This window comes from Schistocerca americana, chromosome 5, assembly GCF_021461395.2.
Source record: "Schistocerca americana isolate TAMUIC-IGC-003095 chromosome 5, iqSchAmer2.1, whole genome shotgun sequence".
Taxonomy (NCBI): Eukaryota; Metazoa; Arthropoda; class Insecta; order Orthoptera; family Acrididae; genus Schistocerca; species Schistocerca americana.
In genome coordinates, this window is record NC_060123.1 from 597,131,034 (window position 1) to 597,146,740 (window position 15,707).

The window sequence follows — 15,707 nt, forward strand, 5'->3', positions numbered from 1 at the left end:
CTGGACATCAAAACGGAGGCATACAGATGGACACTAACCGAAAAAGCCTCCTACACTGACACAGTAAGTAAAAAACTAAATTTACATCCATATCGACAAATAAGCTATAGTCATGGCTGTACATTAAAGTGTTTTCCATCTTCTTGTCATAGAGCCAGCACCCAGCATTGCGCTAGCAATACTGAAGATGAACCTGAACAGGTTCGAAGACTGGTTCACAGAGTAAAACATAATTATTCAAAAATGTGACTGGTTGCAGTTTTGTATAACTTAGTTACATTTTGTTTTTCTAACTTGACTTCAAGGTCTGGGTCAGATGCTAAACAGACATTAACATGTTTCAATTCATTGGCTGTCACAGAAAGCTGGACATTCTTATTGACAATATGTGGAATACATTAGAAGATATGGAAACTGGAAGAGTTGGCGGCATTATGGGACGTTACCAAACGGATGTTCAAAGGTGATGACCGCCACATTTAATCTCATCTTCTACGGTGACAGGGTAGCAGATGTCTGAGTGTTCTATTTAGAAGAGACCAGGAGCATTGATTCCTCATATTTTAGCCACGTGCATGTTCCAGTGCTTGTCATCTCTGGAGCTCCAACCAAGACTCTATCCATCTCAAACAAGTGTTGTCAGTCAATCACTATGTAGTAATCAAAAGCATCCCAGTGGACAGATGGGATGAACAAGACAGCGTCAATATGGGAATGATGAACCGTAATAAGAAACACAGTTGAAAGTGCTATTTATTATTGCGATTTTACCACATTTTCTGGAATGTCAATGCCAGCCAATGGCATGGCAGCATGCTTCCCAATTTCTGTATCAATGCTGAACCATCCCACCACTACATTGCAATGAACATGTAGTAGATTGCGAATGATGATAGATGGCTATGCAGTACAACTATTAATGGTTAATCTTCGCACATATACACCATAGTATTCCAGACAGCGCCCTGTATTGTTGCAGTTAAAAAGCACTCCGTCTTCATGCCACAAGTGGCCCATCGGAACCATCCGACCGCCGTGTCATCCCCAGTGAGGATGCGGATAGGAGGGGCATGTGGTCAGCACACCGCTCTCCTGTTCGTTATGATGGTTTTCTTTGACCGGAGACGCTACTATTCGTTCGAGTAGCTCCTCAATTGGCATCACGAGGCTGAGTGCACCCCGAAAAATGGCAACAGCACATGGCGGCTGGATGGTCACCCATCCAAGTGCCGGCCACGCCCGACAGCGCTTAACTTCGGTGATCTCACGGGAACCGGTGTATCCACTGCGGCAAGGCCGTTGCCGTATTGTTGCAGTTAGGTTATCTATATATTTAGTAGCACTTTGATCATAGTGCGAAATGTACGATTACGATTGGCCATCTTTCCCCTATGCAGATGAGAGTCACGAAGTATTTTCATGTTGATATGATAAAATTGGAGATTGAGAAACTCCCCCACATTGTCTCTGAGCAACCCTTCTCACAACACTGTCTCGTAATTATCAGAAGTATGAGGGTACTATACCCACATCATTCCAGGTCTTGTAAAGGAACAGCGCGTCTTGAGACCATAACTGCTGCTCAGCAAAGACTGTTCTGCATCAATCTTCCTCACAGTACCAGTCCAACTGTACAAAATCTCTCCAGATGCGTGTATGTTGAGGAGGTTATACCCTTATCGGTGTATAGTAGGTATTAGAGTGTTGTGGTGATATAGCACACGTTTCAGAAAAAATGTGTAGTTTATGCATGATGTGGCTCCAGATGGGTGGAGTTTGAACACTTCATGTAAATTCCCCAGTACTGTTTAGTGTCTAGAGTCGGTACCAAGAACGTACTGGAAAGAGAGAAATGATCTTAGAACATAAGCACACATTTCTAAGGCTACAGGATTCTGCACTTAAACATACTATAATGTTAAAGCAGTGCAGGTTTCCGATGTATTACTCATGCAGAAGTAAGTTTCCAACACATCGCATACATCAACCATGCGTGATTCGTACCTGACTCACTATGGCGAAGAACTTTACGATGATAAAACTACTACTTTCTAGACCAAATAAATAACATATTTTTTTCTGATACGTGCCCTATATTGCTTTCCAGAGGTATTTAGTGTCCAAACTTCACACCAGATTAATGTTCTGAAATTTATTCTGTGCTCTCATCCGTCGTTTAAATGCTCGTGGTCAAGGGAAAATGCATGGAACAGCTACATTTTATGACGAAATAGAGAAACACTTAGCAGCAGCGTTTGTCATGTGAAATTACACACTACACTACACTAACTCCATGAACATTACACAACCACTTCCACACACAGCAACTGTCAAGTAAGTGTATACATGTGATTTGCAGTAACTCAGAAACCTCTGCCATTGATTTAGGAAACGAGATTGAAACATTTTACATAAATGACTTTTCCTAACAGTTGTGAAGAATTGTTCTAGAATTTGGTGTCCGTACAAGGAAGGTATCAGATATGATCCTAGAACATAAACACGTTCCAAGTGTGAGTTGTGCGGTTTCCAATTTATTAGCCATTTGAGTGTAACGCCATTGATATTACAAAGTAAGAAATATATTTCCAATGCAAGACTTACATTCTTTCTGCATTTTTTCTCCGATGCAATACGGTGAAAACTGTAAGATAATATATCAGCTACGTTGCACCTGAAAGAAGACATCAATTCTTTGTTACACAAACGTTACATAGGTTTCTGGAGGTGTATGGCACCCGCTGTCTACAAAGTTTAAGCCAGATTATGGTTCAGAAATTGAGATATGTTCACACCAGTTCTATGAAATGATCGGTGGCAACTGAAAATGCATGCAAAGAAAGAGTGACCTCTTACGAAGAAATGAATACTACCATCAGTAGCCACAGGAGATGTAAGAGTCATTGCAGTTTACCACCGCTCCTGATAACCTCCCTTTTGTTAGATTGTACTGCACATGTAGAGGGTAATATGACTGTTTCGCCCTCATATCATGTCATTAGAATGCCTCCTCCTCTACTGTTATGGTATTTATGTATAGCATCAGATCACTCTCTTTTGGAAAACGCAATTTTACTGATATCGATGAGTATTTATTTTACGGTTTTTTATCTGATTTTATGTATTTTCTAGGAATTTCAGTATTCTGGTAGGTTTTCCCTGTTTTACGTATTTCCCTACATATTCAATGTCAATTTCTTGTGGTTATACTAGGTTATCATGGAATTTTGCCGGTTTTATGTCATTTTTCATATTTTTCGATACTTTTCAATATGTATATGGTCTTACTGCTGACACACCCTTGTGCTATTCGATTTCCTACAAGAATATTTGCGTGTCATATTCACCAGCCTCCTAAAAAATCCTATGACTTCTCCTTTTTCTGATAATCCAGATGTATGCGCTTTGGACAGGACGATAATGAAAAGTATAGCAACCTCCCCCATGAACCATGGACCTTGCTGTTGGTGGGGAGGCTTGTGTGCCACAACGATACAGATAGCCATGCCGTAGGTGCAACTACAATGGAGGGGTATCTGTTGAGAGGCCAGACAAACGTGTGGTTCCTGAAGAGGGGCAGCAGCCTTTTCAGTAGTTGAGGGGCAACAGTCTGGATGATTGACTGATCTGGCCTTGTAACGCTAATCAAAACAGCCTTGCTGTGCTGGTGCTGCGAACGGCTGAAAGCAAGGGGAAACTACAGCCGTAATTTTTCCCGAGGGTATGCAGCTTTACTGTACGGTCAAATGTGGTGCTACAGAAGAATGTTGAAGATTAGGTGGGTAGATCACGCAACTAATGAGGAGGTATTGAATAGGATTGGGGAGAAGAGAAGTTTGTTGCACAACTTGACTAGAAGAAGGGATCGGTTGGCAGGACACGTCCTGAGGCATCAAGGGATCACAAATTTAGCAGTGGAGGGCAGCGTGGAGGGGAAAAATTGTAGAGAGGGACCAAGAGATGAATACACTAAGCAGATTCAGAAGGATGTAGGTTGCAGTAGGTACTGGGAGATGAAGGAGCTTGCACAGGATAGATTAGCATGGAGACCTGCATCAAACCAGTCTCAGGACTGAAGACCACAACAACAACAACAGCAACCATCACTTCGAACCTATGTGAAAATCAACGAGTGGTGCAGATGATGGGTGTATTGAAAACTCGATGCCTTGAAACAATTCCGTTTGCTGCTCTGACTCATCAGAGAGCTTGTCTGCAGACTCATGTAGTGCTGCACCTGTCGGAGACTGAAGGCCTGGAAACAGCCCTTCATGTTCGTCTCTGAACAGACTGAGCTTATATAGAATCAGCGCATCGGAGGTTCTTATCACTGGGCGTGGTAGGAAGTTTTGAATTTAGAAGTATGGCCGACCTGTTAAAACTAGAGCTGCCCGTGGTGGGGGCCCCTCTACTCGTGGCACTTCCCCTCACGAGGACACCATGTGTGTCGTGCAACAGCAACGCAACTGCCACACTACAGTGAAGTGACAGCGGCGCTACATTTTTTTTAAGGGGCCCCCACCATTTCCGGCTTTAGTTTTAACACACTGGCTGTACCTCTAAATTCAAAACTTCCTGCCTCCTTTAAAAAAAATCAAAGAAGACCCCAAAAATCAATTATGGTAGCGCTGCTATCACTTCACTGTGGCACAGCTGTTGCATTGCTGTTGCCCAATGCATTGTGTCTTCGAGTGAGCAGAGGGACCCCCACCACGGCCGGCTCTAGTTTTAACAACCCGGCTGTACCTGTAAATTCAAAACCTCCTGCCTCACCCAGTAGTAAGCGGATCAGGCATGCTGATTCTATATAAGCTCAGTCTTTTCAGAGACGACGTTAGTCATCAGGCAGCAGCACGAGCAGCAACATTATGCAGCGCTACAACATGTGGAGAAGACGTTCTCGTCTTACTGTTTATAAGGCTGTTGATGAGGTTGAATTAGTGGCCCAACCTACTGATGTGCAAGTCTTTTTACACGCCCTTCAGTGTTTATAGGTGCTGTTTTTAGTTTTACACTTGATAATGCAGGCGATAATGATCATGGTAATGGATGGGTGACAGTTGAAATAGTACGTTAGCCTGGAGACGAAGTTGCTTCAGTTGGAGGACTGGAGACATTTAACGAAAAACATATTATTGCCTTTCGCACTTTTCAAATAAGTGAATTTTATGACAGGACAAAGGCAAGGTTATGTTACATGGCATCGACAGCATTGTCTCTACGAACAAGAAGTCATCGAAAAATAAGTGAGAGTGTATACCAGTCAACTTCCTTTCAGGGTATACTGATACAAGAGTTCCACATTTGTTTATCACATATAACCACTCACTCATTGAGAGAGTCGCACCTTAGGACTGCAAAGCTGCACAAGTCATACCTACATCCAAGAAAGGAAACAGGCGCGACCTGCGGAATTGCAGACCCAGACCATTGATGTCGAGGTGCAGTTATATTTTAGAACAGATAATGTGTTCAAAGATTATGAATTTTCTCATAGGAAACGATTTATTGACAAACAGCCAAGTCGGATTCAGAAAATTTCGTTCCCGTGAAACACAACTAGCTCTTATTCCTCACGTCGTAATGAGAGCTATCGACAGGAGAATTTGATTGATTCCATATTTTTAGACTTCCAGAAGGGTTTTCGCATTATCCCTGACAAATGACTTCTAATCATTTGGAGAGCTGCATAATATCGCTCAGTTGTGCGATTGGATTCCTCATTTTCTGTCAGAAAGTTCACAGCTCACAGTAACTAATGGAAAATCATGGAGTGAAACATGTAATATTTGGTGATCCGCAAGGAACTGTTGTAGGCCCTTCGTTGTTCCTGACCCACACAATAGATTTAGGAAACAATTTGTGGAACCCTCGTCGATTGTTTGCAGATGATGCTGTTACATGCCGTCTTGAAGAGTCATCAGATGATCAAAATCAATTGCAAATGATTTATATAAGGTATATGTATGGTTTGTAAAGTGTCAAATGACTCTGTTAATGAAAAGTGTGAAGTCATCCACATGATAAATAAGTGGAACCTGTCAAATTTCGGTTACACGATAAGTCACACAAATCTAAAGGCTGTAAATTCAGCTAAACATTTTCTTGGTGCGTAAGTGCATCAAGTTTTTATTTCTCACTATGGTAATCCCCCACATGAACCATGGACCTTGCCGCTGGTGGGGAGGCTTGCGTGCCTCAGCGATACAGATGGCCGTACCGTAGGTGCTACCACAACGGAGGGGTATCTGTTGAGAGGCCAGACAAACGTGTGGTTCCTGAAGAGGGGCAGCAGCCTTTTCAGTAGTTGCAGGGGCAACAGTCTCGATGATTCACTGATCTGGCCTTGTAGCAATAACCAAAACAGCCTTGCTGTGCTGGTACTGTGAACGGCTGAAAGCAAGGGGAAACTACAGCCGTAATTTTTCCAAGGGCATGCAGCTTTACTGTATGGTTAAATGATGATGGCATCCTCTTGGGTAAAATATTCCAGAGGTAAAATAGTCCCCCAATTCAGAACTCCGGGCGGGGACTGCTAAAGAGGACATTGTTATTAGGAGAAAGAAAACTAGCGTTCTACGGATCGGAGCGTGGAATGTCAGATCCCTTAATCGAGCAGGTAGGTTAGAAAATTTAAAAAGGGAAATGGATAGGTTAAAGTTAGATACAGTGGGAATTAGTGAAGCTCGGTGGCAGGAGGAACAAGACTTTTGGTCAGGTGAATACAGGGTTATAAATACAAAATCAAATAGGGGTAATGCAGGAATAGGTTTAATAATGAATAAAAAAATAGGAGTGCGGGTAAGCTACTACAAACAGCATAGTGAACGCATTATTGTGGCCAAGATAGACACGAAGCCCACGCCTACTACAGTAGTACAAGTCTATATGCCAACTAGCTCTGCAGATTATGAAGAAATTGATGAAATGTATGATGAGACAAAAGAAATTATTCAGGATAGTGAAGGGAGACGAAAATTTAATAGTCATGGGTGACTGGAATTCGAGGGTAGGAAAAGGGAGAGAAAGAAACATAGTAGGTGAATATGGATTGGGGGTAAGAAATGAAAAAGGAAGCTGTCTGTTAGAATTTTCACAAGCATAACTTAATAATCATAGCTAACACTAGGTTCATGAATCATAAAAGAAGGTTGTATACATGGAAGAATCCCAGAGATACTAAAAGGTATCACATAGATTATAGATTAGCGATTTAGGAACCAGGTTTTAAATTGTAAGATACTTCCAGGGGCAGATGTGGACTCTGACCAGAACCTATTGGTTATGAACTGCAGATTAAAATTGAAGAAACTGCAAAAAGGTGGGAATTTAAGGAGATGAGACCTGGAGAAACTGACTAAACCTGAGGTTGTGCAGAGTTTCAGGAAGAGCATAAGGGAACAATTGACAATAGTGGGGGGAAAGGACTACAGTAGAAAAAGAATGGGTAGCTCTGAGGGATGAAGTAGTGAAGGCAGCAGAGGATCAAGTAGGTAAAAAGACGAGGGCTAGTAGAAATCCTTTGGTAACAGAAGAAATATTGAATTTAATTGATGAAAGGAGGAAACATAAAAACTCAGTAAAGGAAGCAGGCAAAAAGGAACACAAACGTCTCAAAAATGAGATCGACAGGAAGTGCAAAATGGCTTAGCAGGGATGGCTAGAGGACAAATGTAAGGATGTTGAGGCTCATCTCACTATAGGTAAAATAGATACTGCCTACAGGAAAATTAAAGAGACCTTTGGAGAAAAGAGAACCACTTGTATGAATATCAAGAGCTCAGATGGAAACCCTGTTCTAAGCAAAGAAGGGAAAACAGAAAGGTGGAAGGAGTATATAGAGGGTCTATACAAGGTCGATGTAATTGAGGACGATATTATAGAAATGGAAGAAAATCTAGATGAAGATGAAATGGGAGACACGATACTGCGTGAAGAGTTTGACAGAGCACTGAAAGATCTGAGCCGAAACAAGGCCCCAGGAGTAGACAACATTCCATTAGAACTACTTACGGCCTTGGGAGAGCCAGTCCTGACAAAACTCTACCATCTGGTGAGCAAGATATATGACACAGGCGAAGTACCCTCAGACTTCAAGAAGAATACAGTAATTCCAATCCCAAAGAAAGCAGCTGTTGAAAGATGTGAAAATTACCGAACTATCAGTTTAATAAGTCACAGCTGCAAAATACTAACGCGAATTCTTTAGAGACGAATGGAGAAACTGGTAGAAGCCGACCTCGGGGAAGATCAGTTTGGATTCCGTAGAAATATTGAAACACGTGAGGCAATACTGACCTTACGACTTATCTTAGAAGAATGATTAAGGAATGGCAAACCGACGTTTCTAGCGTTTGTAGACTTAGAGAAAGCCTTTGACAATGTTGACTGGAATACTCTCTTTCAAATTCTAAGGGAGGCAGGGGTAAAATACAGGGAGCGAAAGGCTATTTACAATTTGTACAGAAACTAGATGGCAGTTATAAGAGTAAATTGACATGAAAAGGAAGCAGTGGTTGGGAAGGGAGTGAGACAAGGTTGTAGCCTCTCCCCGATGTTATTCAATCTGTATATTGAGCAAGCAGTAAAGGAAACGAAAGAAAAATTCGGAGTAGGTATTAAAATCCATGGAGAAGAAATAAGAACTTTGAGGTTCACCCATGACATTGTAATTCTGTCAGAGACAGCAAAGGACTTGGAAGAGCAGTTGAACGGAATGGACAGTGTCTTGAAAAGAGGATATAAGATGAACATCAACAAAAGCAAAAGGAGGATAATGGAATGTAGTCGAATTAAGTCGGGTGATGCTGAGGGAATTTGATTAAGAAATGCGACACTTAAAGTAGTAAAGGAGATCTGCTATTTGGAGAGCAAAATAACTGATGATGGTCGAAGTAGAGAAGATAAAAAATGTAGACTGGCAATGGCAAGGAAAGCGTTTCTGAAGAAGAGAAATTTGTTAACATCGAGTATAGGTTTAAGTGTCAGGAAGTCATTTCTGAAAGTATTTGTAGTGGAGTGTAGCCATGTATGGAAATGAAACATGTACAATAAATAGTCTGGACGGAAGAGAATAGAAGCTTTCGAAATGTGGTGCTACAGAAGAATGCTGAAGATTAGATGGGTAGATCATATAACTAATGAGGAGTTATTGAATAAAATTGGGGAGAAGAGGAGTTTGTGGCACAACTTGACGAGAAGAAGGGACCGGTTGGTAGGACATGTTCTGAGGCATCAAGGGATCACAAATTTAGCATTGGAGGGCAGCGTGGAGGGTAAAAATCGTAGAGGGAGGCCAAGAGATGAATACACTAAGCAGATTCAGAAGGATGTAGGTTGCAGTAGGTACTGGGGGATGAAGAAACTTGCACAGGATAGGGTAGCATGGAGAGCTGCATCAAACCAGTCTCAGGACTGAAGACCACAACAACAACATGGTATTTCGGCTGATATAGGTTTATTTATGGATTGTCATTTTTATTTGTAGTTCACTATTGCTATTTGTGTTAACATATTAGTATTTGAGTTATCATATTGCCGTTTTGTCATCTGAAGATAGTGGGTGGAACTGTGTACGCTGAAGTGTGGAGTGCCTAGTGAAAAAATCGGAACGTTTCCGCCATATTCTTTTGTTTGATTTCAGTAGAGGTGTGACAGCAGCGGAGATGGAAACATTTGTGCCGTGTATGGGGCTACCGCCATTGCACTCAGAACGGGAAGAAATGTTTTTCTCGTTTTAATGACGATCATTTTGACATTAGGGGCTTCCACGTTCCGGAAGACCTTCGGAGTTTGATGATGATCGTTTTGCAACATTAATGTACAATGATCCACGTCAGTGTACCCGATAACTGATATATGTGATCAAATGTGATCATTCTACCACCGTGTGAAATTTGCATGCAAAGTGGAAGAATCAAAAATCGGGCGTGTGTACCGCATACTCTAAGCCAAAATCACAAAAATCTGCGAGTGGCCATATGTGCATCTGTTTACTTGTCTTCAATTGGCTGTTGACAATACCGACCATTCTTATCTGGCGGTGAGAATTGGTGTCTTTATTCTAATAGAAGGAAAAGAAAGGAATGGTTGAGCCTAAAACAAAACAGCAACTCTGTACAAAGACCTACGCATACCCGCAAAGACAACTTTATGGGTCTGGTGGAACAACGACGGTGTGGCGTCGTACGAACTCCTTCCCCGAGGTGTAACCATCACTGCTGTCATTTATTGTGATCAACTGAGACGTATTGCGGACGTAATCCGAAAGACCAGGCAGACTGCGTTAAGTGGTGCTGCCTCTCGATAACGCCCAATAGCATTCGGCTAGACTGACAAAAAACACTACGCAGTAGTTGGATTGGGAAGGCATTCCGCATCCACCATATTCACCTAATATTGCACCCTCAGATTTCCACCTTTACCGCTCTCTATTGAACCACCTACTAGGATCTTCCTTTCCGGATGAATATGCGCTCCGAAAATGACTCGACGAGTTTTCGTCTCAAAACCACATGGTTCTACAGTCGCTGAATCTAAATAATACACAGTGTTATCAGACAGTTGTAAACAGTGAAGTAGAAAATGTTACTGATGACTAACGTCTCTATTATTTGTATCTGTTGTGTTTATTGAACTTAACGAGAAACGCCGAGAACTTGTGCACCAACATAATACTTCCGTATTACACTCACAAACAACTTAAGTTAGACACATCACCTAGATGACGATCTGTGGAAAGTAAACAAAAGGCAGATTTTTTTTATTTTAATTTTTGCAGAACCGTTAGAAAATGCAACAGTTGTACTAAGGAGGCTGCTCATTACACTACATTTGTCCGCCGTCTTCTGGAGTATTTCTGTGAGGGTGGGCTCCGCATCATATAGAACTGTCGCAGGAAATAGAAAAAGTTTAAACGACTGCAGTTCGTTTTGTATTATAACAGCGTACGGGAGAGAGTGACACGGATATGACACTTGAATTGGCGTTGCAAAAATTTATAAAAAGCAGTTTTCGTTGAGGCAGAATCTTCTCATGAAGTTTCAATCACCATCTCCTCCGAACTCGAAAATACTATGTTGGGACCCTCATTCATAGGTATAAATGATCATCACAATAAAATAAGAGACGCCAGAGATCGCCGGGATGATTTAAGTGTTCGTTTTCCCCTCACGCTGATCGAGAGTAGAACGGTAGAGAAATAGATCAAAGGTGGATCGATGAACCTTCTGCTAGGAATGTAATTGTTAATAGCAGGGTAACACCATAGATATGCACTGGTGTCCAAAAGTAAAGCAACAAATGGAAATTTTGCACGGTTGCGTTTATTTTATTACAAAAAGGTATAAACAGGAAGTGACAGCAAAGTAGAAAATATGTATTCAACACAGATTGTAAACAACTGCAACATGCATAACGGTAAACAAAAATGTCCTTCGTTTTTTCCACCTTACAGGATTTGCACACACATTACGACAACTGATTCATGTGCTCAGTATAGAGTGTGACCACCTCTATCAACAATACAGGTCTGACAACAACGTGGTCTGCTGTGAATGATGTCAAGTTTACGTTAATGCAATAACTCCCATTGTTCCTGCAGAGTTGTTCGCAAGTCTTGGAGAGTGGTTGGTGGACGCTGACGTGATGCAACCCGTCTCCCTAGTGCGTCCCTGGCATGATCCATGAGATTCAAATAGGGAGAGCGGGTAGACTACGTCATGGGTGCAATATCTTCCATTTTCAAGGAAACATCAACCATCCGTGCTCTATGAGGTCAATCATTATTGTTCATCAATACGAAGTCTGGGCCCACAGCATCTCGCAACAACTGCACATGAGGTCCCAAGACCTGTCACGATTCCAGAGAGTAGTTAAACCTCGTCGATTCACCTGTACAATTTGGTGAAGAAGTGTTCGAGTGGCCAACACAATCTCTGTCCACGTCGTTATGGATCCTCTTCGATATCGGTCTCTTTCTACAGTTTTGGGATCCCGATTTCATGTTACATGTTCCCTCCAAATGTGAATGCGTCGAGTATCTCTCTCCAGGCCAAATGTGGACACATCTGTGAAAAGAGCATTGGTCCACTGTTCGACTGTGCGGATGACACGTTGACGACTCCCTTCTAGACGTTCCCTTCTGTGAAGGCGCGTCGTAGATACACACACAGCAGGTCTCCGACAATAAAGCCCACTCTGACAAAGCCTCCTTCGATACAATACGTCCAGTGGATGCTGCGGGGTCAGATGTCAGTCGCTGTGTAGTACTAAGACGGTACCGTCGTGTTCTTAGAGCCAAATAACGATCCCCTCTTTCTGAAGTCACACGATGTCGGCCCTGTCCTGGTCTCCGGGATATAGCTTCGGTCTCTTGTAAACTGTCGCCACATCCACAAAACAAGAGAGTGATTCACATGAAGCCATCGAGCCACATCAGTTTGCGACTGTCCTGTTTCCGATCTTCCTTCGGACCTTCGCCGCAGTGAGACTGTTAGGTGTCCTCTGTGTGCCACAGAGTTGCGCCTGTGACTGTGTACACTGCGATTGTGGGACTACCCGGCTTGATAGGTGCCGTGACGTCGTGGCTGCCGAAGTCTTCCGTTGATGGGAATGGTGTCTTCCATGCAGATAGTTAGATAGTCTGTATAATTAATTCGTGGGTTAGACACAGGATGGGACAATAGCAGTTTGTTGCTTTAATTTTGGACGCCATTGTAGATGTAAATGTAGATGTACCCAGAGATGTCTGTCTCGCAACCGAATATTTTTCGTGCTCTTCGCAATTCTGCTTCAAATGAAAATGAGAGATGTTAGTGGATTCTAAAGTTGCCCGCAGTGCTGCATTTCAGTCATAGCTTCTCCCTCGTGCTACCAAGAAATGAAAAAATCTAATAAAAATGTGATCACAGAAAGTATTTGTAGGGATCTGATAGTTACTTGCCAGACATAAAAATCGTGTACCGATGACGTTATGAGCACCAGCTTAACAGCTTCTTTCTTCACCACTGGAACAGAATACTGCAACAGTTCTGCCCGGCATGAATTCATGAAACGTCTGGAAGTTTTCCAGAGGTACATGGCACCAGATGGCTACGAACATGTCACGCAATTACTACAAAATACGAGTAGGTTGTCTGATGGCATGGAGCTGGCTGGCACCTGATAGCATCCTAAAAGTGTTCCGTCGCATTCCGATTAGGTGAATTTGCTGTGGACAAGACACCAACGCCAGTTATGTGTCAAGTTTCTCAAAGAACTGTTGCACGTTTATTGCTTTGTTACAGGGGCAGGTAACCTGCTGGAGGATACTGTCGCCGTTGAGCGAATCATCAAGAGTGAAATGACAGACGTGGTCCGTTATAATGTTCACTTAGTCTGCTGCTGTCAAGGAGCCCTCGATTACCAACAGAAGTTCCATAGAAGCCCAGGCGAATGACGTTCATAGCGTAATACTGCGCGAACCAAACGACCTGCCTACCTACGTACGTCGGTGTATGTTTCGAGCAGAAGTTCGCAAGGATGGTTGCGTGTCCGGACAGGTCCACTGACCTGGTAGGAACAAGAAACATGACGCATACAACCAGGTGGCATACACAGTCCAGTTTCTATGATCCCGTGCCAACTTCAATGGTAAATGACACTGTGGTTGGGTGGACATGTAAACACACAAAGATCGGAGCACAATGCTCAACGACGTGTGTTGAATGGCGTGCTCGGAAACGCGTATGTCTGAACCAACATTGTATTATGACATTAAACCTGTCACAAATGTCTGGCTATTCTGCTTTACGGCGCAGGCAAGCCTCCAAACTAGACGCTTTGTAGCGAGGTGAGGACGTCGAGCAACTTGTCGCCTTCACGTGGTTTCGCCATTCTTCAGCCACTTTCCGTACATGCTCACGACATCAGAAAGTGAACACGCAGCCAGCTTCGCCGTTTCCGAGATGACCGTTCCAACACATAGTGCCATAACATTCTACCTTGTTTAAATTCGTTTAAGTAAGGAGATTTTCTCGTCTGCGGCCCAAAGATCACTCATTCGTTTATGCTGCGCTTAAGTACTTGCCACGACACGAGTCGGTATTCAGAATAGCGGTTGGCGGTGTTCGTAATGATTTATATCTGTCAATGAAAAGCACAGCAATGTAGCACTTGTTGAAATGTGTGTGAGTTCCTAAGGGACGAAACTGCTGAGGCCATGGGTCCCTAGACTTACTCACTACTTATACTAACTTACGCCAAGAACAACACAGACATATACATACCCATGTCCGAGGGAGGACTCGAACCTCCGGTGGGAGGGGCCACGCAATCCGTGACATGGCGCCTGAAACCACTTGGCCACTTCTCGTGGCTATAGGTAGCAGGTATCCATTTTAATGTGGTTACATAAACATGTTTGAAGATCAGTCAACGTAGTTATATTTTAAAGTAAATTACGATTAATTTCCTCCACGCATCCTATATCCAAGAAACTCCTACCTCAGATCTTTGGTACCCTCGTGTACCAAAGACGGTCAAGTGATATTTACACGTATACCTACTCGATTACTGTGAAGAAGTAGCTTATATGGGCAGAATATGACGCACACAACCTCTGTGTGAAGGACCAAGTCGGCTCGTAGACTTGGTGCTACAAACACTTCAGTTACAGGTTTCACATGGATACGTCGGAACATAAAACGACAACAACGAATCATGAAGGTCCTTTCACAGCGTCGGTCAACAACTAATCGGAAGTGCTGGCACTGTTTGATAACTGAGAGTAGCTTCGACGTAGTCAGTGCTTAGTGAGCCAGAGTGGTCGGTTACCCGTCACAATTAGTGCAGCACCCCATATGTAACGACGGGTATCGCATGTCTCGGCCTTACTAACATTTACCGCTGCTTAATACGGTTGTCGTTGGACTGATGGTTACTTGTATGTTGTATTTACATTGTATGTTAACCGGGCACCCAGAAACGGTGGAGAGGCTCCGTCCTCGCCGCAGCCGCAGTGGTCCACAACCCCACGACGAGTATCGCAGTTCACTTCACCCCTTCGCCGCCTCACACCGAACCACTCTTTCAGGGTTATTGTGCGGTTCGGAGCCCGGTGGTACATGTCCCGCGGTCAACCGCGTGGCATTGGCTCTACGTGAGTGAAAGGCAGTAGAGATCAGCGAGACATATATGTTTCAAGCGGACATTTACGTAATCAGGGTAAACGTTAAGTAAGTGACAGCAAAAAATGGCAATCGTGTTTGGGTGTGCCAATGGCCATACGGTTTGTGTAGCAGCTGGATTTGTTGGCGCTTCGCGACGGACTATTCAAAGTGTCTTCAACCGGCGATGTTAAAGGGCGTGGCCACGAAATACGTAGTCAGAATTGTGGTCGGAAAACGATCCTGACTGAGAGGGACCCAAGACGCGTTTCACGGATTGTGAATCGAAATCGCTTCGAAACGCGACAGGAATTGCTGCTGGCAGTGAATGGAGGTCCATTCCAACCTGCTATCGATAGAAGATTGCAATTGCAACTGCACGTCATGAACACTTGAAATCTGTCACCCCGCAAGAGGACGGACATTATTCGAACAGGTTTATCAAGACGACAACAGTAAAGTTCTTCGGGCTGGAAGAATATTTGATTGGTTTTACGAAGACTATCGCACACTATTACATCTCAGCTGGACTGCAAAATCAGCTTATGTGAAACAGATAAA

General features: G+C 43.1%; 1 pseudogene; it reads right to left on the reverse strand.

Moving 5' to 3' along the window:
- Positions 1-1,187: 1,187 nt before the first annotated feature.
- Positions 1,188-1,304, reverse strand: LOC124617121 (annotated as a pseudogene).
- Between the last annotated feature and the right edge of the window lie 14,403 nt (positions 1,305-15,707).